This window comes from Phalangium opilio, unplaced genomic scaffold (genome assembly GCF_054372755.1).
Source record: "Phalangium opilio isolate 3A_F unplaced genomic scaffold, DU_Popi_V2 ptg000360l_1, whole genome shotgun sequence".
In the NCBI taxonomy this organism is placed as follows: domain Eukaryota; kingdom Metazoa; phylum Arthropoda; class Arachnida; order Opiliones; family Phalangiidae; genus Phalangium; species Phalangium opilio.
The window spans coordinates 615,722-630,361 of NW_028324230.1; the positions used below are offsets into that span (position 1 = coordinate 615,722).

General features: G+C 43.1%; 1 non-coding gene across 1 annotated transcript; it reads right to left on the bottom strand.

Moving 5' to 3' along the window:
• Positions 1–11,986: 11,986 nt before the first annotated feature.
• TRNAY-GUA (transfer RNA tyrosine (anticodon GUA)) lies at positions 11,987–12,059 on the bottom strand. Its single transcript has one exon. It is a non-coding gene; the product is annotated as a tRNA-Tyr (tRNA).
• Positions 12,060–14,640: the final 2,581 nt, after the last annotated feature.

Sequence of the window (14,640 nt, forward strand, 5' to 3'; positions counted from 1 at the left end):
TTCTCGTCAGGTATTCTAGAAAAACTTTGACTTTTTACGTTACATCTAAGACAACACAACACCGCTCCAGGGTGGGCTCGAACCACCAACCTTTCGGTTAACAGCCAACGCGCTAACCATTGAGCAACGGAAGCCCAAAAATTAAATGGTCGTCAGGAATTATGGAAAAACTTTGACTTTTTACGTTATTTATCACAAAACACACCAACGTTCCCGGGTGGGCTCGAACTAGCAATCTTTCGGTTAACAGCCGAACGCGCTTACCATTGTGCCACGGAAGATTAGAAAAAAATTGTCGTCAGGTATATAAAAAAACTTTGACTTTTTACGTAACATCTGAGACAACACAACACCGCTCCCGGGTGGGCTCGAACCACCAACCTTTCGGTTAACAGCCGAACGCGCTAACCATTGAGCCACGGAAACTCAGAAATTCAATGATTGGCAGGTATTGTGGAAAAACTTTGACTTTTTATATTACATCTGAGGCCTCACAACTCCGCTCTCGGGTGGGCTCGCCACCAACCTTTCGGTTAACAGCCGAACGCGCTAACCATTGAGCCACGGAAGCCCAAAAATTAAATGGTCGTCAGGTATTATGGAAAAACTTTGGCTTTTTACGTCATTTATACCAAAACACACCAACGTTCCCGGGTGGGCTCGAACTAGCAATCTTTCGGTTAACAGTCGAACGCGCTAAATATTGTGCCACGGAAGTTTAGAAAATAAATTGTCGTCAGGTATTGTAGAAAAACTTTGACTTTTTACGTTACATCTGAGACAACACAACACCGCTCCCGGGTGGGTTCGAACCACCAACCTTTCGGTTAACAGCCGAACGCGCTAACCATTGACCCACGGAAACTCAGAAATTAAATGATCGGCAGGTATTGTGGAAAAACTTTGACTTTTTATGTTACATCTGAGGCCTCACAACTCCGCTCCCGGTTGGGCTCGAACCACCAACCTTTTTACTAACAGCTGAACGCGCTAACCATTGCGCCACGGAAGCCCAAAAATTAAATGGTCGTCAGGTATTATGGAAAAACTTTGACTTTTTACGTTATTTATCACAAAACACTCCAACGTTCCCGGGTGGGCTCGAACTAGCACTCTTTCGGTTAACAGCCTAACGCGCTAACCATTGTGCCACGGAAGTTTAGGAAATAAATTGTCGTCAGGTATTGTAGAAAAACTTTGACTTTTTACGTTACATCTGACACAACACAACACAGCTCCCGGGTGGGCTCGAACCACCAACCTTTTGATTAACAGCTGAACGCGTTAACCATTGCGCCACGGAAGCCCAAAAATTAAATGGTCGTCAGGAATTATGTAAAAACTTTGACTTTTTTACGTTATTTATCACAAAACACAACAACGTTCCCGGGTGGGCTCGAACTAGCAATCTTTCGGTTAACAGCCGAACGCGCTAACCATTGTGCCACGAAAGTCTAGAAAAAAATTCTTGTCAGGTATTCTAGAAAAACTTTGACTTTTTACGTTACATCTGAGACAACACAACACCGCTCCCGGGTGGGCTCGAACCACCAACCTTTCGGTTAACAGCCAACGCGCTAACCATTGAGCAACGGAAGCCCAAAAATTAAATTGTCGTCAGGAATTATGGAAAAACTTTGACTTTTTACGTTATTTATACCAAAACACACCAACGTTCCCGGGTGGGCTGGAACTAGCAATCTTTCAATTAACAGCCGAACGCGCTAACCATTGTGCCACGGAAGTTTAGAAAAAAATTCTCGTCAGGTATTCTAGAAAAACTTTGACTTTTTACATTACATCTGAGACAACACAACACCGCTCCCGGGTGGGCTCGAACCACCAACCTTTCGGTTAACAGCCAACGCGCTAACCATTGAGCAACGGAAGCCCAAAAATTAAATGGTCGTCAGGAATTATGGAATAACTTTGACTTTTTACGTTATTTATACCAAAACACACCAACGTTCCCGGGTGGGCTCGAACTAGCAATCTTTCGGATAACAGTCGAACGCGCTAAACATTGTGCCACGGAAGTTTAGAAAATAAATTGTCGTCAGGTATTGTAGAAAAACTTTGACTTTTTACGTTACATCTGAGACAACACAACACCGCTCCCGGGTGGGTTCGAACCACCAACCTTTCGGTTAACAGCCGAACGCGCTAACCATTGAGCCACGGAAACTTAGAAATTAAATGATCTGCAGGTATTGTGGAAAAACTTTGACTTTTTATGTTACATCTGAGGCCTCACAACTCCGCTCTCGGGTGGGCTCGCCACCAACCTTTCGGTTAACAGCCGAACGCGCTAACCATTGAGCCACGGAAGCCCAAAAATTAAATGGTCGTCAGGTATTATGGAAAAACTTTGGCTTTTTGCGTCATTTATACCAAAACACACCAACGTTCCCGGGTGGGCTCGAACTAGCAATCTTTCGGTTAACAGTCGAACGCGCTAAATATTGTGCCACGGAAGTTTAGAAAATAAATTGTCGTCAGGTATTGTAGAAAAACTTTGACTTTTTACGTTACATCTGAGACAACACAACACCGCTCCCGGGTGGGTTCGAACCACCAACCTTTCGGTTAACAGCCGAACGCGCTAACCATTGAGCCACGGAAACTCAGAAATTAAATGATCGGCAGGTATTGTGGAAAAACTTTGACTTTTTATGTTACATCTGAGGCCTCACAACTCCGCTCCCGGTTGGGCTCGAACCACCAACCTTTTTACTAACAGCTGAACGCGCTAACCATTGCGCCACGGAAGCCCAAAAATTAAATGGTCGTCAGGTATTATGGAAAAACTTTGACTTTTTACGTTATTTATCACAAAACACTCCAACGTTCCCGGGTGGGCTCGAACTAGCACTCTTTCGGTTAACAGCCTAACGCGCTAACCATTGTGCCACGGAAGTTTAGGAAATAAATTGTCGTCAGGTATTGTAGAAAAACTTTGACTTTTTACGTTACATCTGACACAACACAACACCGCTCCCGGGTGGGCTCGAACCACCAACCTTTTGATTAACAGCTGAACGCGTTAACCATTGCGCCACGGAAGCCCAAAAATTAAATGGTCGTCAGGAATTATGTAAAAACTTTGACTTTTTTACGTTATTTATCACAAAACACAACAACGTTCCCGGGTGGGCTCGAACTAGCAATCTTTCGGTTAACAGCCGAACGCGCTAACCATTGTGCCACGAAAGTCTAGAAAAAAATTCTCGTCAGGTATTCTAGAAAAACTTTGACTTTTTACGTTACATCTGAGACAACACAACACCGCTCCCGGGTGGGCTCGAACCACCAACCTTTCGGTTAACAGCCAACGCGCTAACCATTGAGCAACGGAAGCCCAAAAATTAAATGGTCGTCAGGAATTATGGAAAAACTTTGACCTTTTACTTTTTTTATACCAAAACACACCAACGTTCCCGGGTGGGCTGGAACTAGCAATCTTTCAGTTAACAGCCGAACGCGCTAACCATTGTGCCACGGAAGTTTAGAAAAAAATTCTCGTCAGGTATTCTAGAAAAACTTTGACTTTTTACATTACATCTGAGACAACACAACACCGCTCCCGGGTGGGCTCGAACCACCAACCTTTCGGTTAACAGCCAACGCGCTAACCATCGAGCAACGGAAGCCCAAAAATTAAATGGTCGTCAGGAATTATGGAAAAACTTTGACTTTTTACGTTATTTATACCAAAACACACCAACGTTCCCGGGTGGGCTGGAACTAGCAATCTTTCAGTTAACAGCCGAACGCGCTAACCATTGTGCCACGGAAGTTTAGAAAAAAATTCTCGTCAGGTATTCTAGAAAAACTTTGACTTTTACGTTACATCTGACACAACACAACACCGCTCCCGGGTGGGCTCGAACCACCAACCTTTTGATTAACAGCTGAACGCGCTAACCATTGCGCCACGGAAGCCCAAAAATTAAATGGTCGTCAGGTATTATGGAAAAACTTTGACTTTTTATGTTACATCTGAGACCTAACAACCCCGCTCCCGGTTGGGGTCGAACCACCAAACTTTTTACTAACAGCTAAACGCGCTAACCATTGCGCCACGGAAGCCCAAAAATTAAATGGTCGTCAGGTATTATGGAAAAACGTTGACTTTTTACGTTATTTTTACCAAAACACACCAACGTTCCCGGGTGGGCTCGAACTAGCAATCTTTCGGTTAACAGCCGAACGCGCTAACCATTGTGCCACGGAAGTTTAGAAAATAAATTGTCGTCAGGTATTGTAGAAAAACTTTGACTTTTCGCGTTACATCTGACACAACACAACACCGCTCCCGGGTGGGCACGAACCACGAACCTTTCGGTTAACAGCCGAACGCACTAACCATTGAGCCACGGAAACTCAGAAATAAAATGATCGGCAGGTATTGTGGAAAAACTTTGACTTTTATTATACATCTGAGGCCTCACAACTCCGCTCCCGGGTGGGCTCGCCACCAACCTTTCGGTTAACAGCCGAACGCGCTAACCATTGAGCCACGGAAACTCTGAAATGAAATTATCGGCAGGTATTGTGGAAAAACTTTGACATTTTATGTTACATCTGAGACCTCACAACTCCGCTCCCGGTAGGGCTAGAACCACCAACCTTTTTACTAACAGCTGAACGCGCTAACCATTGCGCCACGGAAGCCAGAAAATTAAATGGTCGTCAGGTATTATGGAAAAACTTTGACTTTTTTCGTTATTTTTACCATAACACACCAACGTTCCCGGGTGGGCTCGAACTAGCATTCTTTCGGTTAAGAGCCGAACGCGCTAACTATTGTGCCACGGAAGTTTAGAAAATAAATTGTCGTCAGGTATTGTAGAAAAACTTGACTTTTTACGTTACATCTGACACAACACAACACCGCTCCCGGGTGGGCTCGAAACTTTTGATTAACAGCTGAACGCGCTAACCATTGCGCCACGGAAGCCCAAAAATTAAATGGTCGTCAGGTATTATGGAAAAACTTTGACTTTTGACGTTATTTTTACCAAAACACCCCAACGTTATCGGGTGGGCTCGAACTAGCAATCTTTCGGTTAACAGCCGAACGCGCTAACCATTGTGCCACGGAAGTTTAGAAAATAAATTGTCGTCAGGTATTGTAGAACAACTTTGACTTTTTACGTTACATCTGACACAACACAACACCGCTCCCGGGTGGACTCGAACCACCAACCTTTCGGTTAACAGCCGAACGCGCTAACCATTGCGCCACGGAAACTCAGAAATTAAATGATCGGCAGGTATTGTGGAAAAACTTTGACTTTTATTTTACATCTGAGGCCTCACAACTCCGCTCCCGGGTGGGCTCGCCACCAACCTTTCGGTTAACAGCCGAACGCGCTAGCCATTGAGCCACGGAAACTCAGAAATTACATGATCGTCAGGTATTGTGGAAAAACTCTGAATTTAAACGTTGCATTTGAGATCTCACAACAACGCTCCCGGGTGGGCTCGAACCACCAACCTTTTGAATAACAGCGGAGCGCGCTAACCATTGCGCCACGGAAGCGATTTTTTTCTGGAAAAATTTTTGACCGAATTCAGCTTAATTCCCTATAAAATACTCCTTAAAAGAGATTTCATCTCGATTGAAAAATAAATAAAAATGTACCTCGATTTTTCTTAACATTTTCAAAATCGACGTTTCACGGCCAGAGAAGCATATTTTTGAGTATTTCTTCACTATTTTGAAATATAACCACTGAAGCCGTTATTTTTGTTCATTTTGCTTTAATTCGAGCAAGTGTAACGATATTCAATCAAAAAACTGTTAAAATTCATTTTCAATAAGAAATCGTAGTCACGGATTTTGTATCTAGAAGAAAAAAAACATGCAATTTTTTCGGTACACTTTTGAATGCATTTTTTTCTGGACAAATTTTTCACCGAATTCCGCTTAATTCTCTATAAAATACTCCTTAAAAGTGATTTCATCTCGATTGAACAATAAATAAAAATGTACCTCGATTTTTAATAACATTTTCAAAATCGACGTTTCACCGCCAGAGAAGCATATTTTGAGTATTTCTTCACTATTTTCAAATATAACCACTGAAACCAGAATTTTTGTACTTTTTGCTTTAATTCAAGCAAATGTAACGATATTCATTCAAAAAACTGTTAAAATTCAATTTTCAATAAGAAATCGTCACGGATTTTGTATCTTGAAGAAAAAAACTTGTGATTTTTTTTCTTCGATGGCAGCAAGAAAGTTTGCACGACGAAACATAGTCTAATTTCGCAAGTTTGCATCTTAATCGTCTGCGTCTTGTCGTGCCAACGCTTCGGCAGAAAAAAGTTTCTCTATATCGAAGCTTTTAAAAACGTACACGCACTTAAACCCAGAGGTCCTATAATTCCAATAAAATCCTGCATTTTAGAAAGTATCCTATTTTACCCTACAATTTCACAAATCGTCCTTTAAAGTCTCATATTTTTACACTACAATTTCAAAAATCGTCCTTTAAAGTCCTTTATATTTGGGATTTTGATGTAATTATTTATAGTCTTAGTTGCATTACGTTTTAAACGTAGAATCAGGGATATCTCATTTGGTCAGATAAAAAAATCCAAGCTAAACGAATGAGAGGGTGGGTTGTTTGATTACGTTTTGCTTAATTACTTGGCCCCGTTTGTCGTAGCCCTAACCTTAGTATGGTTGGATGGGGGACAAATTGAAATAAAGCTTTCTCAAAGGACATCCCCGTATCTCTAGGGTGGGATAGCTAAACGAGTGAGAGGGTGGGTTAGCTAAACGAGTGAGAGGGTGGGTTAGCTAAACGAGTGAGAGGGTGGGTTAGCTAAACGAGTGAGAGGGTGGGTTAGCTAAACGAGTGAGAGGGTGGATTAGCTAAACGAGTGGGAGGGTGGGTTAGTTAAACGAGTGAGATGGTGGGTTAGCTAAACGAGTGAGAGGGTGGGTTAGCTAAACGAGTGAGAGGGTGGGCTAGCTAAACGAGTGAGATAGTGGGTTAGCTAAACGAGTGAGATAGTGGGTTAGCTAAACGAGTGAGAGGGTGGGCTAGCTAAACGAGTGAGAGGGTGGGTTAGCTAAACGAGTGAGAGGGTGGGTTAGCTAAACGAGTGAGAGGGTGGGTTAGCTAAACGAGTGAGAGGGTGGGTTAGCTAATCGAGTGAGAGGGTGGGCTAGCTAAACAAGTGAGATAGTGGGTTAGCTAAACGAGTGAGACGGTGGGTTAGCTAAACGAGTGAGAGGGTGGGTTGTTTGTTTACGTTTTGCTTAATTACTCGGCCCCCGTTTGTCGTAGCCCTAACCTTAGTATATTTGGATGGGGGACAAATTGTACTATAACATACTCAAAGGACATCCCCGTATCTCTAATATAACCTGAGTTATGAGCCTCCAAAATATAGTGTAATGTTAATCAAATGGAAGGTATGTTCACGAACATTTTGCTTAATTACTCGGCCCCCGTTTGACGCAAATTTTCCTGATTCCCCAGAATTTTACTAAAAATTCGAAATGTCCCTGAATTTTCCATGAGTTTTTTGTCAACTATTTATTTCCCTGATTTTTCCAGGTTTTCCTGGTTTTCCAGGTTTGTATGAACCCTGTTATCTTTTGGTGGGCGCCCAAATCCACATTTAGACTGTACCCCCCTAAATTCGAAACGTTCCTACGCGCCTGCCACCAACCTTTCGGTTAACAACCGAACGCGCATAGCATTGCGCCACGGAAGCTTAGTAAATAAATGGTAAGTGCTGGCTGGCTCCTGACAAGTCTATTTGGAAGTAAATACAGTGATAGTTAATCATTTAAATATAAAATGACCTTTTACGCGTAATGAGCCCTTGACCATAATTAAAGAGCACTAGCATGCGCGTGAGACTACTTGGTCCGGCTTTTAAGTAAACACTGCTAAAGTGACTAACAATATGAGGATGTTTGAACGATTCCCGTCCCATTGGAACGAAATCCCATTCAACCGAAATCAAAGAAGGGAGGACCCATTGGACCGCAATCCCGCACCTTGGGCGGTTTACGAAAAGTAGAGATAGCCATGAATGGCTGCACTTAACGTTAGTGTACACTGCCTAGTTATCTCCAATAAAAACGAAGTTGCAAGGAGTTAACCGTGGAATCGGTTTTAAAGGCTTATGTTAATTTAAGGGAAAGCTAAAATAAGACGTTAACCGTAACATTTTCTTTAATGTTACCCTAAAGTAGGTTTCCAATGGTATTTTCATGAAAAGTACGAAAAATTTACGGCGCTCAACCTAACCTAACCTAACCAAACCTAACCAAACCAAACCAATTTACTGTTATGTTATGTTAGGTTAGGTTTGGTTTGGTTAGGTTAGGTTAGGTTAGGTTATGTTAGGTTAGGTTAGGTTAGGTTAGGTTAGTAATATACTATAAATCATTTAACAATGCTACGCCTTTTCCAGAATATTGATGTTTAGCTTTATTGACTTCTCAAATAATATGCCTTTTCCAAAACATTACTGTTATGTTAGGTTAGGTTAGGTTTGGTTTGGTTAGGTTTGGTTAAGTTAAGTTAGGTTAGGTTTGGTTAGGGTAGGTTAGGTTAGGTTAGGTTAGGTAAGGTTAGGTTAGGTTAGGTTAGTAATATTTTATAAATTATTTAACAATGCTACGCCTTGTCCAGAATATTGATGTTTAGCTTCATTGACTTCTCAAATAATATGCTTTTTCCAAAACATTACTGTTATGTTATGTTTGGTTTGGTTTGGTTAGGTTTGGTTAGGTTAGGTTTGGTTAGGTTAGGTTAGGTTAGGTTGAGCGCCGTAAATTTTTCGTACTTTTCATGAAAATACCATTGGAAACATACTTTAGAGTAACATTAAAGAAAATGTTGCGGTTCACGGCTTATTTTAGCTTTCCCTTAAATTAACATAAGCCTTTAAAACCGATTCCACGGTTAACTCATTGCAACTTCGTTTTTATTGGAGATAACTAGGCAGTGCACACTAACGTTAAGTGCAGCCATTCATGGCTATCTCCACTTTTCGTAAACCGCCCAAGGTGCGGGATTGCGGTCCAATGGGACCTCCCTTCTTTGATTTCGGTTGAATGGGATTTCGTTCCAATGGGAGGGAATCGTTCAAACATCCTCATATTGTTAGTCACTTTAGCAGTGTTTACTTAAAAGCCGGACCAAGCAGTCACACGCGCATGCTAGTGCTCTTTATTTATGGTCCACCAACCTTTTGGTAAACATCCGAACGCGCTAACCATTGCGCCACGGAAGCCCAAAAATTAAATGGTCGTCAGGTATTGTGGAAAAACTTTTGCTTTTTACGTTACATTTGAGACGCCACAACACCGCTCCCGGGTGGGCTCGAACCACCAACCTTTTGGTTAACATCCGAACGCGCTAACCATGGAGCCAAGGAAGCTCAGAAATGAAATGGTCGTCAGGTATTGTGGAAAAACTTTGACGTTTTACGTCACATCTGAGACCTCACAACACCGCTCACGGATGGGCTCGAACCACCAACCTTTCGGTAAACAGCCGAACGCGCTAACCATTGCGCCACGGAAGCCCAAAAATTAAATGGTCGTCAGGTATTGTGGGAAAACTTTGGCTTTATACGTTACATTTGAGATCCCACAACACCGCTCCCGGGTGGGCTCGAACCACCAACCTTTCGGTTAACAGCTGAACGCTCTAACCACTGCGCCACGGAAGCCCAAAAATTAAATGTTCGTCAGATATTGTGGAATAACTCTTATTTTTTACGTCACATCTGAGACCTCACAACACCGCTTTCGGATGGCCTCCAACCACCAACCTTTCGGTTAACAGCTGAACGCTCTAACCACTGCGCCACGGAAGCCCAAAAATTAAATGTTCGTCAGATATTGTGGAATAACTCTTATTTTTTACGTCACATCTGAGACCTCACAACACCGCTTTCGAATGGCCTCCAACCACCAACCTTTCGGGTAACAGCTGAACGCTCTAACCATTGCGCCACGGAAGCCCAAAAATTAAATGTTCGTCAGATATTGTGGAAAAACTCTTATTTTTAAGGCATCAGAGACCTCACAACACCGCTTTCGGATGGGCTCGAACCACCAACCTTTCGGTTAACAGCTGAACGCTCTAACCATTGCGCCACGGAAGCCCAAAAATTAAATGTTCGTCAGGTATTGTGGAAAAACTCTTATTTTTTACGTCACATCTGAGACATCAAAACAACGCTCCCGGGTGGGCTCGAACCAACAACGTTTTGGTTAACATCCGAACGCGATAACCATAGAGCCAAGGAAGCTCAGAAATGAAACGGTCGTCAGGTATTGTGGAAAAACTTTGGCTTTATACGTTACATTTGAGATCCCACAACACCGCTCCCGGGTGGGCTCGAACCAACAACCTTTCGGTAAACAGCCGAACGCGTTAACCATTGCGCAACGGAAGCCCAAAAATTAAATGGTCGTCAGGTATTGTGGGAAAACTTTGGCTTTATACGTTACGTTTGAGATCCCACAAAACCGCTCCCGGGTGGGCTCGAACCACCAACCTTTTGGTTAACATCCGAACGCGCTATCCATGGAGCCAAGGAAGCTCAAAAGTGAAAAGTTCGTCAGGTATTGTGGAGAAACTTTGACTTTTTACGTCCCATTTGAGATCCCACAACACAGCTCCCGGGTGGGCTCGAACCACCAACCTTTCGGTTAACAGCTGAACGCTCTAACCATTGCGCCACGGAAGCCCAAAAATTAAATGTTCGTCAGATATTGTGGAAAAACTCTTATTTTTTACGTCACATCTGAGACCTCACAACACCGCTTTCGGATGGGCTCCAACCACCAACCTTTCGGGTAACAGCTGAACGCTCTAACCATTGCGCCACGGAAGCCCAAAAATTAAATGTTCGTCAGGTATTGTGGAAAAAATCTTATTTTTTACGTCACATCTGAGACCTCACAACACCGCTTCCGTGTGGGCTCGAACCAACAACCTTTTGGTTAACATCCGAACGCGATAACCATGGAGCCAAGGAAGCTCAGAAATGAAATGGTCGTCAGGTATTGGGGAAAAACTTTGACTTTTTACGTCACATCTGAGACCCCATAACACCTGTCCCGGGTGGGCTCGAACCACCAACCTTTCGGTTAACAGCTGAACGCTCTAACCATTGCGCCACGGAAGCCCAAAAATTAAATGTTCGTCAGGTATTGTGGAAAAACTCTTATTTTTTACGTCACATCTGAGACCTCAAAACAACGCTCCCGGGTGGGCTCGAACCAACAACCTTTTGGTTAACATCCGAACGCGATAACCATGGAGCCAAGGAAGCTCAGAAATGAAATGGTCGTCAGGTATTGTGGAAAAACTTTGACTTTTTACGTTATTTATACCAAAACACACCAACGTTCCCGGGTGGGCTGGAACTAGCAATCTTTCAATTAACAGCCGAACGCGCTAACCATTGTGCCACGGAAGTTTAGAAAAAAATTCTCGTCAGGTATTCTAGAAAAACTTTGACTTTTTACATTACATCTGAGACAACACAACACCGCTCCCGGGTGGGCTCGAACCACCAACCTTTCGGTAAACAGCCGAACGCGCTAACCATTGCGCCACGGAAGCCCAAAAATTAAATGGTCGTCAGGTATTGTGGAAAAACTTTGGCTTTATACGTTACATTTGAGATCCCACAACACCGCTCCCGGGTGGGCTCGAACCACCAACCTTTTGGTAAACATCCGAACGCGCTAACCATTGCGCCACGAAAGCCCAAACATTAAATGGTCGTCAGGTATTGTGGAAAAACTTTTGCTTTTTACGTTACATTTGAGACCCCACAACACCGCTCCCGGGTGGGCTCGAACCACCAACCTTTTGGTTAACATCCGAACGCGCTAACCATGGAGCCAAGGAAGCCCAGAAATGAAATGTTCGTCAGGTATTGTGGAAAAAATTTTAATTTTTACGCTACATCTGAGACGTCATAACACCTCTCCCGGGTGGGCTCGAACCACCAACCTTTCGGTTTACAACTGAACGCGCTAACCATTGCGCCACGGAAGCCCAAAAATTAAATGTTCATCAGGTATTGTGGAAAAACTCTGACTTTTTACGTTACATCTGAGACCTCACAACACCGTCCCGGGTGGGCTCGAACCACCAATCTTTTGAATAACATTTGAGCGCGCTAACCATTGCGCCATGGAAGCCCAAAAATTAAATGTTCGTCAGGTATTGTGGAAAAACTTTTGCTTTTTACGTTACATTTGAGACCCCACAACACCGCTCCCGGGTGGGCTCGAACCATCAACCTTTTGGTTAACATCCGAACGCGCTAACCATGGAGCCAAGGAAGCTCAGAAATGAAATGGTCGTCAGGTATTGTGGAAAAAATTTGAATTTTTACGCTACATCTGAGACCTCATAACACCTCTCCCGGGTGGGCTCGAACCACCAACCTTGTAACGCATAACTTAAGTATAGTAACAATTTTAATTGTAACGCATAACTTAAGTATAGTAACAATTTTAATTCGAATTTAGTTTAAGGTTATTTCTTTTGCTTCACTAGGTTATTTCTCTTTCCTCGCAAAAGGGTTAGAGATTATAGATAAGGGCCGGCGACTGCAAGTCGGGGTTACCTAGCTACTTTGACAGTTTCTTTCTTCTTTGTAAAACGTACTTCTAGCTTATTTCTAGTTCGGTCATTCTCTTTGAGCCTGAGAACGCTGGTCGTCAAAGGTTAGGGGAGGTGATTAGACTTCTTTGGGGTATTGTTGGACGGCGTCCGGCCGGCGCCGCTCACCAGATCCCACACTTTTACGTTATACTTACTGAACTAATAGGTACAGCTATAAACGGTTAAGTTTACCCATATATACTCAGTCCAGCTCCACCGTGTTTTTGTTCATTCGTTCATATTTAGAATAAGGTAGAAAAAGGGTTCACAATAAGAAATGTACCGATGCCTAAAAGATAAGAACACCATTGCCAAAGGTATGATGTGTGCGTCGTTTCGTGGCGACGGATTGTCGCGGTACACGGTGTGGCGACTGATGGTCGCCAGGGAGGTCAGAGGTCACCGGGTTTCGAGGGGTTAAGGGGGATAGAAACCTTAACCTCCGATTGGTTCGTTATTGGTGACCACCTCCGGACGGAACCAATAAGACGGGTCACGTCTGGGGTCCCGAATCAAGATCTCTACAACGATTGGTGAAGTGTGGCATATATAACCGGGTGTTCGGGTCAGAAAACTTCACTTCTTCTCACTTCGAAAACCAATTCGCAAGATTGAAACTCTCGTCCGACATTCTCAGACTTATGGAGAGGAAGATGCTGAGACGATCCAAGGCCTAAAGGTTCCTCCCCGGACTTTGGCCCGAAAGAGATACCAAGAAGACGCGTGGCAATGCGAATCGTTGATAGTGACTCTTAAAGAGCAGTCTGTCGGAAGCCGCGTCGTATAAGAACGCGAGACGGTTAAACCGGTTTGGTGCGGGTAAAGCGCGTATGAAGAACAAACGGGGGACACCAAGAACGTAAAGTACTTTTATTGGTTTTATAATGTTTGGCATGGTTATGTAAATATTTTGTATATAGTTGTACATAAAGTTAAATGGCAATGGTACTGGTATACTCATATTAATGAGTCCTTAAATGGTAATCATTAAAATTTAATAATAAGTGAACCCCAACCATGGTCTCATTATTTCGTATTTAGAGTATAAGGTTTGGTAGGTGGTTGGGTGGGTTTTGTGCCTGTGCTATCGGGTAGGGTTTGGTTAAAAGGAGGCCGACGGATAAGTCGGTCTCGTAAGGTTACGCGTAGTGATAGCGCAGGGAAACGTCACAAAATGGAGGCACCGCCGAGATACTGAAAACGGGAAGGTAGTGTAGGTAAATGTGTTGTTTGTTACGAAATTAGTGATACCATGGTTGTTATTTGTTAGGTTTTATTTGTTAGGGTTTCGGTTGTTCAGTGTTCGCGTGAATTTTTGGTTAATGTGAAATTATCGATAGTGTAGGGTTTTGCTTTTTCTGTTTAATTTTGTGTAAAGTTTTGTATGTAACGGTTTATTTTAGTGTTTGGTTAAGTTAAACGTATACAAAAGTATACGAAACCTCATGTCTAACGCATATACTCGGTTTGATCCGGAATTAAGTAAACAACTAAAACAGTTAAGAAGTGAAAGGTACGAGCAAAGAACTCGTAAGATAGACGCTAATCTTGCTCAAGGTCAAAGCATTATGCCCCGAAGGAGGCAAATTGTTGAAAGCGCGTCGCCGAGGCGATCGCGCTCTCTTTCCCCTGGGTCTAGGCTCAATTCGGGAAGTATTAGTAATTTAATTGATGATCCAACAACTAGAGATAGTCAAAATTCTTTAGTTAATAATAGTACTGGTCAGGGTGTGAGTCAACCCTCACAAGTACAAGGTGTAGCAGCGGGTAGTGCGACTTCTGCTCAGCAGGGTAGTGGAAACACAGCTCCTCTCCCCTCAGATGTCCTTAATGCTATTCTATCCCGGTTAGACGGGATTGTAGCAACCCAAAACAATCATCAAAGGTCAATTCAAACACTTATGGCTCAGTCCACCTCGTCAATGTCGGGTACCGTAAGTGTAACGTCTAATCAGGGAATTCAGGT